Source organism: Psammomys obesus, unplaced genomic scaffold (genome assembly GCF_907164565.1).
Source record: "Psammomys obesus unplaced genomic scaffold, mPsaObe1.curated_primary_1811, whole genome shotgun sequence".
NCBI classification, from domain to species: Eukaryota; Metazoa; Chordata; class Mammalia; order Rodentia; family Muridae; genus Psammomys; species Psammomys obesus.
Window position 1 is genome coordinate 13,240,622 of NW_026596125.1, and position 17,560 is coordinate 13,258,181.

A 17,560-nucleotide genomic window follows, 5' to 3' on the forward strand; every position below is an offset into this window, starting at 1 on the left:
TTGTTTTGTTAAAGATATTTTTAGTTTGTGTGTAGAAGGGTTTTGCTCGTATGTACATGTATGTATGTGTTTGCACCACATGCACGCAGTGCCCACAGAGGCCAAAAGAGGGCGCCAGACGTCCTCAAACTGGAGTTACACATGGTTGTGAGCCTCCACCTGGGGTCTGGGAATTGAACCCCAGTCCTCTGAAGAGCAGCTATGCTCTAATTGCTCTGTCATCTCCCAAACCTGTTTACTTTTATGTTGGTTTTTGGTTTTGTTTTCTTTTTTTGCTTTATTTTTTATTTAATTTAATTTTTTTTTTTTTGACAGGGTGTCTTTATGTAGGCCTTGATGTGCTGGAACTTGCTGTGCAGACCAGGCTGTCCTAGAGCTTAGACATCCCGCTTGTCCTTGCCTCCCTCCAGGGGCTGGGGTTAAAGGCCATCACACCCAGATCAGCTCCTTTACTTTCAGCTCATGTACTTGTATTTAGAGGGGCTTTTGCTGTTCCCACTCACTGTTGTTGTTTTACAGGAAAGTGAATCTAGGTTCTGGTGCAGGGCAGGCAAAGGTCTTATCACTAGATAGAATCCCGGCCCACAGAGTCGTTCTGCAAGCTGCAAACAGTATATGACTTTTGTCTTCTGACCCACTGTTTATGGTTTAAATTAGCCTTTATATAACAATCAACATAATTTTAATCTACCATTTGCTATTTGTCTTCCATTTATTTTGTGTACTTACCTTCTTTTGATAATTTGGATAAATTGGGTATTTTTACATGGTTTCATATTTTCTCCACTCTATGCAGCAGCCTTGATTGGTCTCTATGCAGACTAGGCTGGCCTTGAACTCACAAAAAGTGCTGGGATTAAATCTGTACCACCATAGCCAGCTTAGTTATATATAATATAATACAAAATGATATATAGTATAGATTTCAATAATATACATAGTAGTTTAGCTAAGATTTCCAGTACACCTATTGGAAGGGCCCTGCTGTTTGAGGTTGCAGTCCTCCCAGTCCGGATAGCCATTCTGAGCTCGGCATTAAGGTGCAGGACTCCCTCCCCTCAAAAGGGCCTCCTGCTCTCTGCCTGACTTCATCTGGAGAGTGTCTCTAGACAAATGCCGCTAGCCACATTTGATATATGACCTTTGACACAACTCCCTGCTAGCTCTCTCCTCCCTGTGCCTATAGGATAATTAGGTGCTGTTTCCATTCATATGATAGGATCATGCTGTTTAATGCAAATCAAGCATCCTTGAAGTGCCTAGTTCCAACCAATTATGTACACCTGTCCTTGGATACCCCCAAGGTGTCCCAAAGGGTTGTATAGCCTTTGTTCTCTGGAATTAAAGTTGAGCTAGCTCCCTGAAGTGGTTCCTGGGGTATGTGATCTCTGTACAGTGCTTGCAGGCCTTCCAGGCATGCCTATCCTGACTTCGAGGGCTGGTGGGGGCCAGCCCCCCAGGCAGGAGGGGAACCACATATAACCCTTAACGTCATTACTTTCGAACACTGCCATGCCTGTACTCTGTGTAGAGTGAAGACATACTGGTTTTCCTACGTGACTCCCTTCTTTAAAAGAATGTGTTATTGTTGTAATTAATTTAATTTTCACTTCGATATGTTATAAAACCACAGTAACGTGTTATCATTGCTATAAACAGCTGGTTATGCTTCAGATAGATTTCAGTGCAGAAAAAGAAGCTTTCCTAGGCACTCAATTGGTTAAGGCTGGTCCAAGGGATGTGGGTGTACCCTCACTGCTGTGTTCTGGAGTTGGGGTACTTCTGTTGTACTCAAGTCCCCAGAGCCCGCATCTCCACTCTAGGACATCTACTGCCGTTGACAGCACTGTCCTGGTTACTGCCCATGGAGTGGACAGGGCTGGCCTAGCCCAGCAGAAGGCTGGGAGATGCAGCTGCCGCACACTAAAACAGGCCTCGCTTCTTTCTGTCATGTTCTGCATGTGACTTTGGTATGACCAAAGCACCCACACTGTCAACCACTGCAGTCAGGGTTGAGGACACTAGACCCGCCGTAGGGGCTTGTGTGCGCAGTCCAGCTTTTCCAGTGACATGGCCTTTTCCTTTTCCTTTCTTTCTTGGATTTATTTTTATTTGGAATTATGTGTTTGTGTGCCTATGTATGTATCTACAAGATATGTAGATGCCTGTGGTGACCAGAGATGTCAGGTCTCCCTAGAACTGGAGTTACATGCAGTTGTGAGCCTCCTGACATGGGTGATGGGAATTGAACCTGGGTTCTCGAGAAGAGCCTTGAGTGCTTTGAGCTGCCTACCCAGCCAGCACCCATCTCTTCTTTCCTTTTAGTAGCTTGTCTTTTTCTTCTTCTTCTTCTTCTTCTTTCTCCTCTACCTTCCCTTCTTCCCCTCTTCCTCTACTTCCCCTTCTCCTCTTTCCCTCCTCTCTCTTCTCCCCCTTCTGTTTTAGTACTGAAGGTTGAATCCAGAGCCTCATCCTTGCTAGGCAAATGCTCTTTCACTATACTCTATCCCTAGCTCTTCTGTGCTGCTTCTTTTTCTCCTCCTTCTTCTCCTCCTCCTCCTCCTCCTCCTTCTTCTTCTTCTGTGACAGGGTCTTACTGAGTGCTCCAACTGGCCTTGAACTCACTCTGTAGCCTATGCAGGCACTGAACTTGTGAATCTCGTGCTGCAGCCTCCTGAGTAGTTTGTAGAGGAATTTGAATCCAGAAACAAGGATACTCTGGCTGGAATACAGTCCTTTAAGCCCTGGAGACAGAGACAAGCAGATCTCTGAGTTCAAGGCTAGCCTGGTACAGAGGTAAAGTTCCAGGTAAAGAAAAGTTTAGGTCCAGGCATGGTGGTATACTCCTTTAATCTCAGCACTCAGGAGACAGAGGCATGCAGATCATTTGAGTTCTAGTCAGTGTTGTTCAGGCAGTTTGGTTTAGTCAGTGAGTTGAGAGGCAGTGCAGTGGAGTTGAGTGTGTGGCAGTTCAGTTCATGGAATTCAGAGGCAGTTTTTACCAGGAGAGTTTTACAGAGACAGGTTGAAGAAAGAGCAAGCTAGACACAGAAGATAGAATGAGCCAGAGAATGAGAAAGAGCTAGAAGATTAGAACAGATTGCTAGAGTTAGTTTGAGGCCAAGCAGAGCAATTCAGTCAGAAGTGAGAGAAGCCAGATTGAATCACTCAGCTAGGAGAGGCATTTAAGCCAGAACTGGTGAGTTGAACCAGCTAGCCAGAGTTCAGAAAGAGCTAGTGAGGGTGTGCTTATTAAGCACTAAGTCGCAGAGGCTGAAAACATTCTAGGTCTAGATTTGATTGTACAGGGGTTAGAAGCTTCCAAGACTAGGCCTGGGTTAGCAGACAGAGGCAATAAGCCTCAAAGATGACAATTACCTCAGGAGAATAAAAGTTCCTTTCACAGTCGTTGGGAGAGCAGGTTACCAGGCCTGCCAGCACTCCTGTGGCACCTCTTTAGGTGTGTTCTGGGATGGCTTTGGTCTTGTAGCTTCTCAGCAGGAAGGTAAGGGGACTGAATTCGATGACCTCAGAGGCTCCTTCAAGCACCAGTATTCCAAGAGTCTGCATTTGTGGCCTTGCTCAAAGCTAATGAGTACCTACCCTGGCAGCCCAGCTAAGGTTTATTTACTTTAGTAATATTTATCAAAACCACAGAGCTCACTTAGCACTCATATCATTCCTGCCTTCCTGTTTATCCCAAAGGTTATCTTTTCAAACTGCCCTTTGGGCTTGTAAAAGCACCTTTGCCTTCACCACATATGATTAAATGAACAAAAAGCAAGTTATAAAACTGTGAATCCTGTCTTATTAACAATGCACTTGTATACTTGTGTTAATATTTTAATTATATATATATAAATGTATAGGATATATTAAATATTTTCATGTGAATATAGTTTATAAATGTAAGTATTTGTGATTATATAATCTGAAAGGCTCTACACATTAATATTAAAACATTAAAATAGCTACAGAAATAACAGCTCAGGCTGGTAAGAGCACTGGCTGCTCTTCCAGAGGACCCAGGGTCAATTCCTAGCACCTACATGGCTGCTCATAATCATCTGTAACTCCAAATGCAAATACACTGTTCCAGTGTATTTGTCCCCCTGAGCCTCTGAGGGCACGAGGCAGGCATGTGGTACACATATATGCATGCAGCCAAAATACACTCGGGCACCTAAGATATCAAAATAGCTTTTTCTTTTTTCTTGAGACAGTCTCCTGCAAGGAGCACACAGCACATGGAGAGGGCAGTGTAATGCCCAGGGAGCCAGCCTCAGCTCTCCAGCGCCCTCACTTTCCTCACTTAGCTCAGATCAGCCTCACACTTACGGCCAATGGCCACCCTGAACTCTTGACTCTCTTGCCGCTACCTCCCAAGTCCAGATGAACATCTCCTCATTGACTTCAGGCAGAGCTGGAGTCTGAACCCAGGACTTTGTGCATGGTTGGTAAATGCTCCTCTATAGGTTCCTATATCGGAATGGTGAAATAACTTTGGATCTCCCTGCACACCCCAACCATTCTGGACACTGGGGATTGAATCTAGGGCCGAGTGCATACTGGGCAAGCAAGCATTCCATCCCTCGTCTGTTTTGTTTGTTTGGTCTTGAATTCACTCAGTGGCCTATAGTTTAGGCAGGCTTTGAACCTGTGATCCTCCTGCCTCTGCCCCTGCCTCTGCCAAGGAGCTAGGATTCTGGGCCTGTGGTACCAGGGTCAGCTCTTTTGTCTTTGTTTGTTTGAAACAGTCTCATTATATTGTCAAGGTTGAATTTTAAAGCTTTTATTTTATTTTATCATTAGTTATGTATATGTGTGTAAACGTGTTCGCATGAATGCTAGTGTAGAGGCCAGAGGCTGCTGATCTGGAGTTATAGGTAGTTGTAAGCCTGGGTGGATTCTGGGAACAGAACTCAGGTCCTTTGCAGCCCACCAAAGTTTGTTCTGAACTCAGCTGACATGATTGCCTGCCTCTACCTCCCGAGTAGCTGGGATTAAAGTAAACCATCATACCCAGCCTTGTTTTATTTTTTATTTATATATTTTGTCCTGTATACAATAATTTTTGCTCAGGGAATGGGTTATTTTCTTAGAAATGATAGTCACACAAACCAATAAATACTATTTCCATTAGTTCCAGAATCTTGGTGCCCCTTCAACTTTGCCTCTTATGCCTTCTCTCAGGCTGCCTACATGCCCTTTCTGTCTTAACAAGACAGTAGAAGAGGGAACACTTAGCACACAGACAGAGCAATGTACTCCTGGGGAGTAAGCCTCAGCCTCCAGCAGCCCTCACTTCCCTCATCTCCACTTACTGGCCTTCCTTTGTTCTTCTGTCCTTTGGGATCAATGAAGAGCAACAGTGTCCCAAACTGCCCTTCTTGACTCCAGTTTCTCCACTGGAGTCAATCTTGTCCACCACATTCATTCATTTATCATAGAAATTAGATCAGTGGGAACTGTCATGGCCAAGGCTCCAGGGCCCCGTGGGAAAACCATGAGGAAAAAAACCTCTGTCCAAGCTTATAGTTGTTGGGAGGGTAGAAGCTACATGCACAGGAGAAGGGCTGAGAGGAAAACAGAAACAACAGAACCAGACAAAGCGATGGTTAGATTCTGCACAGGAGGATGAGTCAGGCGTCACCATGGGGCTTGGGGCCCTGGGACAGAAATAGTGGAGCCATCATTCCCTTTATCAATCTATCTCCTCATTCCACAAATACACTGGGAGCATCTGCCATTAGCTTGTCATAGGAGCCGGAGAGGCAATAGTGAACAAAACAAGATAATGATTCCCCCACCTACCCTACTTTGTTTATGTTCTGTGGGACACGGAAGCAAAGGAAGTCAGCAAGCGTGTAAGTGATCATTGCTGAGGATGTAAGTGCCATGAAAATAAAGCTGGCTAGTGTGTCGGAGAGCACCTGGGGAGGTGACATCAGTGCTGATGTGTCATTCGCTAAAATAGAAGTCGGGGGCTGGTCTGAGAGGGAAGGCAGTGAGATTCACCTCCTGGAATATCTCACCTCCCTCTTAAGCTTGCGTCACATCCTCCTAAGGCTCAGACACGTTGTGGGGGTCTGTCGAGTCTTCTGGGTAGAGTCCTAGATCTTTAACCCGGCACTATGGGGCCTCCAAAATCTTGCCCAGCCTTTGCCTGTCTGCCAGCACCATCCTCACCAGAACCTCCCATTCTGACTGTCATGGGCTCTCTTCACTCTGTCCACATCAGCTGCATGCCTTCATGCTCACACCTGGAGCCTGGGACAGTTTCCTCATTCCATAAGTCCAGAGCACAGGCCTTTCTCCATCTGCCTCCCTCCTTAAGTGGTTTAAATACCTCAAGGTCAGGTGCCTTGGAAAAATCCAGTGGAGAAGTCTGTTTCCTTGAAGAAGGGGCCAGGGCCTTCAAGATCTCTCTCTCTTTCTCTTTTTAAAGATTTATTTATTTATTATGTATACAGTATTCTGCCTGCATATATGCAGGGCACCAGATCTCATTATAGATGGTTATGAGCCACCATGTGGTTGCTGGGAATTGAACTCAGGACCTCTGGAAGAAGAGCCAGTGCTCTTGACTACTGAGTCATCTCTCCATCCCCCAAGATCCTCTCTTAGTAGGTATGGTGGATCATGTCTATAATTCCAGCACTCAGGAAGCAGAGGCAGGAGGAGGAAAAGTTTAGGGCAGCCTGAGCTATAGTACAAGACCTTGTCTAAAAAAGAAAAGAAAAAAAAATTTAATTAAAATAAACTTAAAAAAATTAAGTAAATAAGAAGTTGGTATGGGGGATATACCTATAATGCCAGGACATGGAGGTGGAGGCAGGATCATGAAGTCAATACCAGTGTCAGTTACCAGTCAAGTTCAAGGACAGTCTGGGGGCTACCTGGGACCTTGTTTTTAAAAACCAAAACCAAAACCAAAACCAAATTTAAAAACAGCCAGGCATGATGTTGAAAGCCTTCAATTCTAGTCCTGGAGCCTGGTGTGAAAGCAAGTTTCACGCCAGCCAGAGCTAGGAGACGAGATCCTGTCTAGATTAGTAAATAAACCAAAGACCTTTTTCCCATTGGATTCACTCTGTCTGGCTAGAAATACTTTACATGCCATCTTAAACGAAATGAAGATGGAAAAGCAAAATTAGAAGACTCAAGAAAACCAGAGCTCTCCAAAAGACAGGCCTCCACTGTCTAAAGTACTGAGGACCAGTGAATAAAATCAGTGTAGTTTGCTGGAGGGAAAGGCATTGTAGTGAATTTTACCTGATTTAGCACATAAGGAAGCAAGCTGCCAGCACTGGCCAGGCCAGAGGGAGAACATTCTAGAATCCCTCCCATCCCTCTGTTCTGAAGAGAGTTAAAGTTCAGGGCTCTAGGAAGGAGGACTATCTCAGAATACCCATAAGCCCTTCTCTCCAAGCCTCTCCTCATTTCCCTAGCCTTGCCGAAGGCAGTCCCTGCTCTCAAAAGTTTAACTATCTGAAATGCAGGATGTCACCTGCCTCGTGTCCTTCTCTTTCCTCCTCCCCCACCTTTGGTGCTGATTCAGTTCTGACCTCTGACACTTTGAGGCAGGATGTCCGGGCAGTGGGAGGCTAGGGGAGGGACACATGATTGTCATGATGGATGTTTGGGATGAAAGTCAGTACCATAAACACATATTCATCATGAGTCTGCTTCTCCTGGGTCTTTCATCTGGGGAATCTCAATGTTCTAGACAAATGGTAATTAATTTTCACAACAGCTTCCACGGGAGGATGGTACCAGCCAAAGGCCAGGGGCCATTTTCCAGCATCCTTTCCCAACTCTTCTACTCACCACCAGTGGGCTGGCAGCCCTAAGGGGACAATGCCACATGGGTAAAGACCTAGATCTTAGACTCCTTCAGCCTAGAAGGCTCCAGGGCCAGAATGAAGCTTCTTCCAGCTAGCTTCCTGCCCCTGCCCTGCTCTCCCAGAGGGTGACTAAGAATGAGCATTTCTTGCCTCCACCGGCCATCGGAGGCTAAACAATGAGTTAGCTGACTCGGCAGAAACCTGGTGGCTCCAAAACTATGGCAGCCTCTACCCTGTTTCATCTTTGTGTCCACCCTTTGCTCACCTGCCCTCCCTCAGCCCCCGAGAGGAGCAGTTATTTGAAATGATTTTATCCTTTATGTACATTATAGAGGATATATAAGCTAGTTATATAGAGCTTAGAAAATACTGAAAATATCAGGAGGCAGGAAAAAATATAAATAATATTTCAATAATCCCCTTATTGGCAGCAGAACCACTATTGAGATCTTGTTACTTCATTTTTGTCTATTTGCTGCTTTTGCTAGTTTTGTCTTGGTTTTGTTTGAGAAAAGGTTTCTCTATGTAGACGACGCCACACAAACATGCACACACACGTGTACATACACAACATGTACACACGCATATGTATGCTCACACACATTAAAACAGACCTATAAGGGTGCACACAAGTATAGTCAGACATGTACGCACACACACAGTAAAACACTAACATGGATGTACACACAGTAACGGTAACACACAATTACACCTGCACACCCAGATGCAAACAGAATAGAAGGCTCTAGAGTGAAAAGTCAAATTCTACCCTTTGCTTTCCATAGAAGGAGATCACTTAGTTCCTGGTAGACTCTTCCAGAGGCTGTCTGTTGCATAGGTAAGCACAAGTATGCACAGCCTAATTTATGACTAATTTAGTCTCTTTTCCACTTCACCTGAATGCACATTTTCTATGCCATTAAAAAAAGTCGCCAGTCAAACCTTTTACTGACTGCCTATGTTTTTCGTCTTGCTGATAGGCTCTAGTGTACCTAACCTTTCCCCCATTCCTGGTCTTTTACTCAGGCGAGGAACAGGAAGCAGTAATTGAGTCAGAATGAAGCGCGGGAGGATGAAGCAGGCCAGGCTGTCCCCAGGGCCCACCAGGCACAGGCACTTTCAGATCTGTTCTACCCACTCTCCGGAGGAGGAAAGTTGAGGCAGCAGAGAGGTTAAAGAGGAGTCTGCTTGTGGGTTACTAGCCAGGGTTCAAGCAGTTTATCAGTGCTAAAGGCCATGGCTGTTGGGCCTAACCAGGACTTTCGGTGGCATACTGCTTGGCTGAAGACCCGGGGAACCCTTCATTCATTCACCTCCCATTTATCTACAACATTTTGTGCCAGGCATCGGGGGTTCGGGGTGAGAAAGGCTCGGTCTTTGTCCCACAGAGGTTAACAGCTGCATGAGGAGGACATGCAAGCGAGCTGCCCTTCCCTACCCAGGAGAGGGACCTGCACGGGGCCCTGGGAACCCAGCCCGCAGCGGCTTCCTCCCTCAGACTCCAAAGGTCAACGAAGGGGGAGAGGAGGCCTATGCAGAGTCAGCCCCCCGCCCCCCTTGCCAGGCAGGAAGCGCCACGGAGGCTGAGCCGCTCCTGTGCCCTCCCCTCCTCTGCATCAGCCCCACCCCCACCCCTTCAGGGTTTGCCCCTGGCCTCCTCCCCTTCACAACATGGCTTTCCGTGTTCCCAGGGCAGCAGAGTGGGTGGTAGGTCTACTAGAGCTTCTGAGAATGTTTTTAAGAAAGCGATTCTGGTTTATTTTCTAGAAATTGAGGAAATTTCCATCATACTTAAAAAAGGAGTGGGAGGCACCAGGCGCTTCGTGCTAGAGCCCTGAAGCGCATTCTGCTCGGAGCCCTGCTCTGGATACTGCAAAGTAGCTGATAGGGCTCCGACGAGCCACAGAGACACACCCTGGCAATCTTAAACAACAGAAGGGTCCACCGCGCAGAACTGGCAGGGGTCTGAGACGTGGCAGTCTTGAAAAATAAGCAAAAAATTAAAGCATGCACAGGCCCAGAACAGCAAGGATGTAAAACTTCCATTCTACTTAAGCGTGTGCTCAGGCAGAGGGTACGGGGAAGGCGGTTGGTGGCAGCCAAGGGCCCTCGGGGTCCAGCAGCCAGGCCTTGGGCTAGAGTCTGGCTTGACTGACATTGGTCTTGCCTCCTGCAGCAGGCTTGAAGGCCGCTGATCTGCTCTTGGCCTTGGGTGGGAGGAGGGCGGCAGTTAGTTGCCCAGGCCTGTGGCACAAGGGAAAGTCCTGTCTGCTGGACAGGCGGCTTTGGCTCCTGTGCCCACATCACGTCAGCGACGCTATGGAGATTTAAAAGAAGTGTAAGCAGAGCGCTTCTCACAGTGCCAGATGGTCAGTAAATGCTGGCAAGGGGCATGGGCTACTGGTGTGACCCCTCTGCACGCTCTTCTTTTTAAAGTAAAAGACAGACAGTTTTCACTCTAATTGGTGGCGGCACACGCCTTTAATACCAGCCAAGCACTCAGGAGGCAGAGTGAGTTCCAGGACAACCAAGGCTACACAGAGAAACCCTGTCTTGAAAAACCGAAGGAAAAAAGAAAAGCGACAAAAAACGACCTCTCCCCACAGAACCACTGTCAACTTTGGAGTCTCCAGCCAGTCTGATTTCTCTGCATTCCTTTTAGTTAGTTATTCTTTCCTGCTCACTCCCTTCCAAGCTTCTTGCCTTTCTCCCCCTCCCATCAACCTGTGCCCTTTCTTCTACGTTCCTCTGAACAGCTGTTATGGTCTGTGTGCCCTGCCTTGTATATTGTCATGATTATTAACACTTGGTAATCACCATTCCTTAACGGCTGGATTTGGGGCGGATCACGAAGCGGCATGTAAATAATGAACATTTTTTAACAAAAACCATTTCGGATTCCAAAATTATTGTTTGAAATACTAATCGACAATTAATTGACATTTTAACTCTGCTAATGAACTGTATGTCTGGAGACTTGGGGGAAACTGCTTCAATTCTCACAATTCAGAATGGGTAGGGTGGGAATACAAGTGGACCCTCTTTCCTATCTCATTCCCCAATGTGCACACACACACTCACACACACCACACACACACACACACACACACACACACACACTCACACACATACGGGTCCACGGGTCCTTTTGATGCCACCAGAAGAAGGTGTGTCCGCAGGCCCAGTGTCAAATCCTGATTCCACTAACCTGCCCACGGTTTTCTCACGTTCTCAATATGCTCAACCACCGATTAGGCCGGAGTGGTTTTTCCGGCCTGTGAAATTACCTGCCATTAGTGGAAAGTGTCCCAGCCTTGTCTCTTGCCAGTTTAGGACTTCGGGCAATTTTCTTAGATTACTCAACCTGTTTTGGTAAAATAAAAGAGTCGTGTGTGTCGGCTAGGATTCAAGAGAGGCACGGGGCGGGGGGCGCCCAGGTGGCAAGTTTTTCCACTCTGTTTTCCACCCTCTCTCTCTTCTCTCCTCCCTAACACGCCCCCAAACCTCCTCCCCAACCGGCCCCACCCCGCCTGGAGCGCCGCTTTTGCAGGTCACTGGCAGGTTCCCGGATGGGGCTCTGCCTGAGACTGCCTAGGAGCAGCTGCGGAGTCAGGTGACCCGGCTCCCTATGGGGGGTGACTAAAACACCAGCGATGCCAATTATTTGGACTTCCTGGGCAGGGCCCGCTGCCGTTGTGACTGGTGGGACCTGGAAGCAACAGTAATTAATATTTTGCCAGGTGTGATCCCAAAGGCCCCGCGTAGCAATGGGTCCCTCCCTGACCAGGGAGCCCGTGGGAGCTGCCTGCGCTGCATTCCCCGCCTGGTGACCGTGCCACGTGCTCCCGGGTTCCAGCTGCAGGCAGGGGGTGTCCCTGGCCTGGCGCCGGGGCTTTAGATGTCCAACAGGGTGGAGCATTCTACCCCATCCTAGTGCTCCCAGTCTTCCCGAGGGCCATCTCAAGTTCTGTCCCCGGGTAGTTGTCTTGCTGACCATGGTGGAGAGGTCGTGGCAGTTGGGGTAGAGTGGGGCTATCACCCTTTCCCACACACACCTTCCACATCTACACTGGAGCTGGAAACACCGAGGGCTCAGGGACCACACCCTTCATTTTCCCGCCCCCGACTGAAGTTTTGGAAGAGCTGTGTTTTCAGTGAAAGTACCCCCTACCCAAGTTCTATTATTTCCCCAGCTCCTGAAGTTTCCCTTCACTTTAAACTACCCTCCACCTCCCTGTGTAGCCCTGGCTAGCCCTGATCTCACAATCCTCCTGCCTCAAGGCTCCTTCGTGCTAAAATTACAGCCATGGTCTACCCTATCCCGACCAGGCTAACCTACCATTCCCAGCTAAACTTCAAGGCTTTGCTGCCAATTCAGAGCTTCTCCTGGCAGGAACCATTTCCACATCAGTTTAAAAGTAGTGTTTTTAAAGCCAGGTAGTGGCACACACTTTTAAGCCTAGCACTCGGGAGGCAGAAACAGGCGAATCTCTGAGTTCAAACACATCCTGGTCTGCAGAGTTAGTTCCAGGACAGCCAGGACAACACAGAGACCCCCTCCCCCCGTGTGTGTGTGTGTGTGTGTGTGTGTGTGTGTGTGTGTGTGTTCTCAGTTACTAAGAAGTTAAGTAACTCTCAGAGAACACATAGGTAGTAAGTGCCACCTAGAGATGGACTCCTAGCAGGGAGCTCTACTTAGAGCCCAGCGCCCAGCATTCATGTGTAGGTGTGTAGTGTGTTCATATGTTCAGTGGACTATTTATAAGAAATATGAGAGCAATTCCATCTTTGAGTGTGGAGGGGTCTTGGGGTAAATATCTTTTTTCATGTAAACATCACAATAGTGCCCAAACACATAATTTGGCAGAGCAAAGTGTCTAAATTCCCTCAGATGTGAGTGCTGTGTGAGCAAACTTTTCCTGGGGAGATGAAACACACTTGTCCACTCACCCCTGCTAGGATCCCATGACAGACCCAAGGGCTGATACCACCAAAGTTCAAATTGGTGAACCAGTGAGTTTTAATGCGGTTACTTACGGGGACAGAAATGTCCAGACAACTGCATTATGGTGACAGCTCAGAAAAGCTGCACAGTAAAAACAGGTTGGAGAGCGTCTTTTCCAGGCGCCTTAGTTGGTCTGCACCTCTTCCAGGCAGCTTGGCTGGTTTCAGCTTCTCCCAGGCAGCTGGTGTGGTCTCAGGCTTAAACTCCGCAGCTTTCGGAGAGGGTCTTCCATGTAGCTTTTCTCCTGCTTTCACTCTGGCAGGGAGGGGCCTGGTGAATCTCTGGTCAGTTTCAGGGAGTTTTTTAAGCCATTTTTCTTTTTAACGTTTTACCTCCCTATTTAAGGAGCTCCCCTGCAGGATGGAATCTGTCAGTCTCTGGGGAGACGGTTACACAACAGTAGGGAGCTGCCAGGACAAGGAGCCAGCTGTGTCCATCTCTTGGCTTGACCCACAACTGGATCAATAGATTCCATGGATGTTGCAGTGTTTGCGGAAAAAACAGGCCAATACGTCTTGCACACAAGAAGACGGAGGGGACAGCGGCGACAGGGTATTCTTGGACACCCACAGCGGTAGAGCTGGACAGGGAGCTGCACACTCCCAGGCTGCAGTTCTTTTCGAGTCTTTCCAGCTTCACATGCAGGTCAGAGCCAGCTCTCTGAAGTCAGTTCTCTCCTCCACCTTTCTGTCGCTTCTAGAGATCAAACTTGGGTCATCTGGCTTAAGAGGCAAGTGCTTTTACTTGCTGATTCATTTTGCTGGCCATGGTAAATGATGTTTTAAAGCAAAACTATATATATATAAATCAAACAAGCTAACTATAGCCCATAGGTCTACAATCTGGTTTTGGCTTTTGTGGTTGTTGAGGCAGAGTTTTGCTATGTAGCCCAGGCTAGCACCAAACTCCTGGCCTGTTGGAATACAGTCCATGGAAAAAGGAGTGTAAAGAGATTTCTGAGAGCTTGTGAAAAAACAAAAAACAACTCCAAGTAAATAAGACAGGAGTCTGTAACCTCCATAATGTAGATTTGTTCTTGGAATGTGATTTTGTGCCCCTCCCAGGAGTAGCAAAATAGGAGCGGGTTTTATGTCAGATCACCCATGGTTTTACTCATCAGTATTCAGAATGTTTCCACTCATGGGTTGCCCTATGACTGTATATAGATTAAAGTCATGTGACCTTTTGCTCATGCCCTTGCTTAACCCTCAGAATACCTTCATAATGTAAATTGCCTGATTCTCTGAATAAAGTTGGCTATTGCCTGAGACTTTAGTTTGTCTCATTTTCAGGCCCTGCTCTTCTGGGCTCACTCTGCCAACTAGTGGAGCAGCAACATTTGTGCTTCTTACTCAGTCTCTCCTAGATGTTGGGCTTATAGGCATGTGGCATACAACTAGCTTGCAGCCTGTTTGTTTTGTTTTAATAAAGTTTTATTGGTAATTTTTTGAATTTCATTCAAAAAATTTTTGAATTTCATGTGTATGGCATTTTGCCTGTTTGTATATCTGGGCACAGCCTGCTGATCCCAGAACATGGCGTCAGAGCCCCTGGAACTATACCTACGATGACTGTGAGCCACCCTGTGGGTGCTGGGAACCAAACCCTGGTCCTCTGGAGGAACAACCAGTTCTCTAAACTTTTGAGCCACCTCTTCAGCCCTGATTTTGTTTTTTATTTTTTGTTTTTAAGATGAGGGTCTTTGCTGGTTAGTTTAACACACACTAGAGACATCAGGAGAGACCAAAGGATAAAGTCGGTAAAACCTAGAGTGGGTGCGGTAACAAAGTTAGTAATGCCCTGAGGGGAGAGCTACCTCACTGCATTCTTTCCCCACCCACTAGAGATAGTTGCTAGGAAACTGGACCCTCCCCCTACGGAGGGACACCTGGTCATGGTCAATGGTCTGGGGACCTTCCTATAGCCAGCCAATTGATTTAAAATGTAGCATCTTGACCAATAGATGCTTGCCAGGCAGGAATTGCCCCTGCCTTGGGTATGCTGGAAGGGACCAGAATCTATAAATCACCCAACTAACTTGGGGACTGCATGCTCAGCTCCCACTGCTTCGGCGGTGGGCTGTGTTGGCCCAAGCTGCAGCTTGTAATTTACAATAAAAAGACCCTCATGTGTTTTGCAACGGAGTTGATTCCTGTAGATCTTTTGGGGGCTCGTGAACTGGGTATAACACAGGGATGATTGAGAAATAACATCCATCAGATTGGCCTGTAGGTGAGTCTGTTGAGCATTTTCTTGATTAACAATTGATGTGGGAGGGCCCATCGAAGTGTGGGTGATACCACACCTTGGTATAAAAAAGCAGGCTGAGCAAGCTGTGGAGAGTAAGCAGTCCTCCACAGTCTATGGTTTCTGCCTCCAGGTGCTCTGCTTTAGCTCCTGCCCTGACTTCCCTTCACACTGGACTGTAAGCTGTAAGACGAAATAAACCCTTTCCTCTCTGAATCTAGTGTTTATCACAGCGATAGAAAACAAGCGAGGATAGGCAGTCTCATGGAACCCAGGCTGGCCTTACGTTTCTATACAGCTGAAGATAACTCTGAACTTCTGATCCTCCATGTCCCAAATACTAGAATTGCAGGCATGCCTTACGATGCCTAGCTTCGAAATAAAGTTGTGTATATGTATTCCTATGTATGTGCATTTGTATGTAAATGAGGGACCACCTGGGAATGAGAAAAAAACAACTGTGATTCTTTGAATTGAAGCCAGGTGCAGAGAGCTCTTGAAGGGTGGGGTGAACTGTTCTGAGAAACAACCAGCTGTAAACTTATCTACAATCAGCTGTAAACTATAGAGCAAAGTGATCTGATTTTCAGGTATTAAAAACCCTGTGCTTTGCATGTTCAGGGTCATCTCCTGCTTTTGGAGGGGCGACCCTATCACGATAGTAATAAAACCTCTTGCTTTTGCATCAAGCTGTGGTCTGAGAGTTCCTGGGAAGGGCGCGATCCTGAGCAGCGAGACTCCAGGTCTTACATAGACACATGTGATTGTGTGTTTGTGTGTACATATGGAGGCCAGAGCAACACAATCAGGTGACTCCTTCAGTCGGTTTCCACACTAGTTTTTGAGACAGTCTCTTACTGAACATGGAACTCACAGATTCTGTTGGAGTGGCTGGCCAGGAAGCCCCCGAGGAATCTCCCTTCCAGTTGCTCTGGCGCTGGCACTGAGGTTTTAGGTACAGGTGACACCACAAATGCTAGGAATGGAATCAGGTCCTCATGATGTATACTAGCACTGTGTTAACCAAGCCATATCCCCAGCTCCCTAACTAAAGTTTCATTAAGACTAAACTATGGGGGGAGGGGGGCTGGAGAGATGGCTCAGCAGTTAAGAGCATTGTAAGCTCTTCCAAAGGTTTTGAGTTCAATTCTGAGCAACCACATGGTGGCTCACAACCATCTATACTGAGATCTAAACTGGGGAGTTGGCTCAGCATTTAAGAGCACTGGATGCTCTTCTAGAGGACCAGGGTTCAGTTCCTAGCACCCACATAGTGGTACACAATCATCTATAACTTCAGTTCCAGGGGATTCTGGCCTGTATGCATGTGCTACACAGGCATACATGTAGGCAAAATACCTATATACATAAAATAAAAACTGGTTTAAGCTTTAAAAAAAAAAAGACTAAATCTTGAGTCTGGAGAGATAATTCATCAGTTAAGAGCACTTCCTGATTTTGCAGGGACCCACAATTTGGTTCCTGGCACCCACATGGTTGCCAGCAATTGACTGTAACTCCAGTTTCAAGGGATCCAATGCCCTCTTATGGCCTCTGTGGGCCCTAGACATACATGTACTGCACATACACATGAGCAGAACATTTATACATAGAAAACAAAAATAAATCTTAGAACAAAAATTGACTAAATTACAAAGTGGGTCTGGTGGCCTAGGCCTGTAGTCCCAGCTACTTGAGAAGCTGACATTCAAAGATAGAAAATTCAAGTCTTGTCTGAACTAAGAGTTAGTTCAAGGTCAGCTTGGCAACTTAAGGAGACCTTGTTTCAAATAGAAAGTAAAATGGAGCAGGGTGGAGAGATGGACTGGCTGCCCCTTCAGAGGACCTGGATTCAATTCCCAGCACCCACATGGCAGCTCACAACATGCACTAGCCCCATATCACACACCCTGGCATACACTCAACACACACATACTCACACCCATACTCACATGCACCCCCCACACCCCCTACACCACACATACCGTGTACACACATCTCATACACACACACCACATGCACCCCACCCCCACATCACATGTACACATTCACATGCACGTGCACCACACATATACAATCACACACTCGCAGACACACGGGCACCTGTGACACACATACAGACACATGGAAAAATTGTCTTCTCTGTTTCTTCTATGTGGCCCGACTCACAGGGGACATGCAGCACGTTGAATATCCCGTTGCGTGGATGCTGGAAGGGGAGAGTGTTGAGCTCCAGCAGGCAGTCTGCACTCACTCTTTGTGCCGCTCCTCTTTCAGTTACTTCATATGCAATAGGCTTTGGGGCTTCAGAAAATACTAACAGTTTTTCAGTTCTCTGGCCACTTGGGCAATTTCTGACCTAAAGAAGGGGCTGTTACTAGCAGCAGCATTCTCTCTTTCTGTTCCTTTCCCCTCCTTCCTTCCTTCCTTCCTTCCTTCCTTCCTTCCTTCCTTCCTTCCT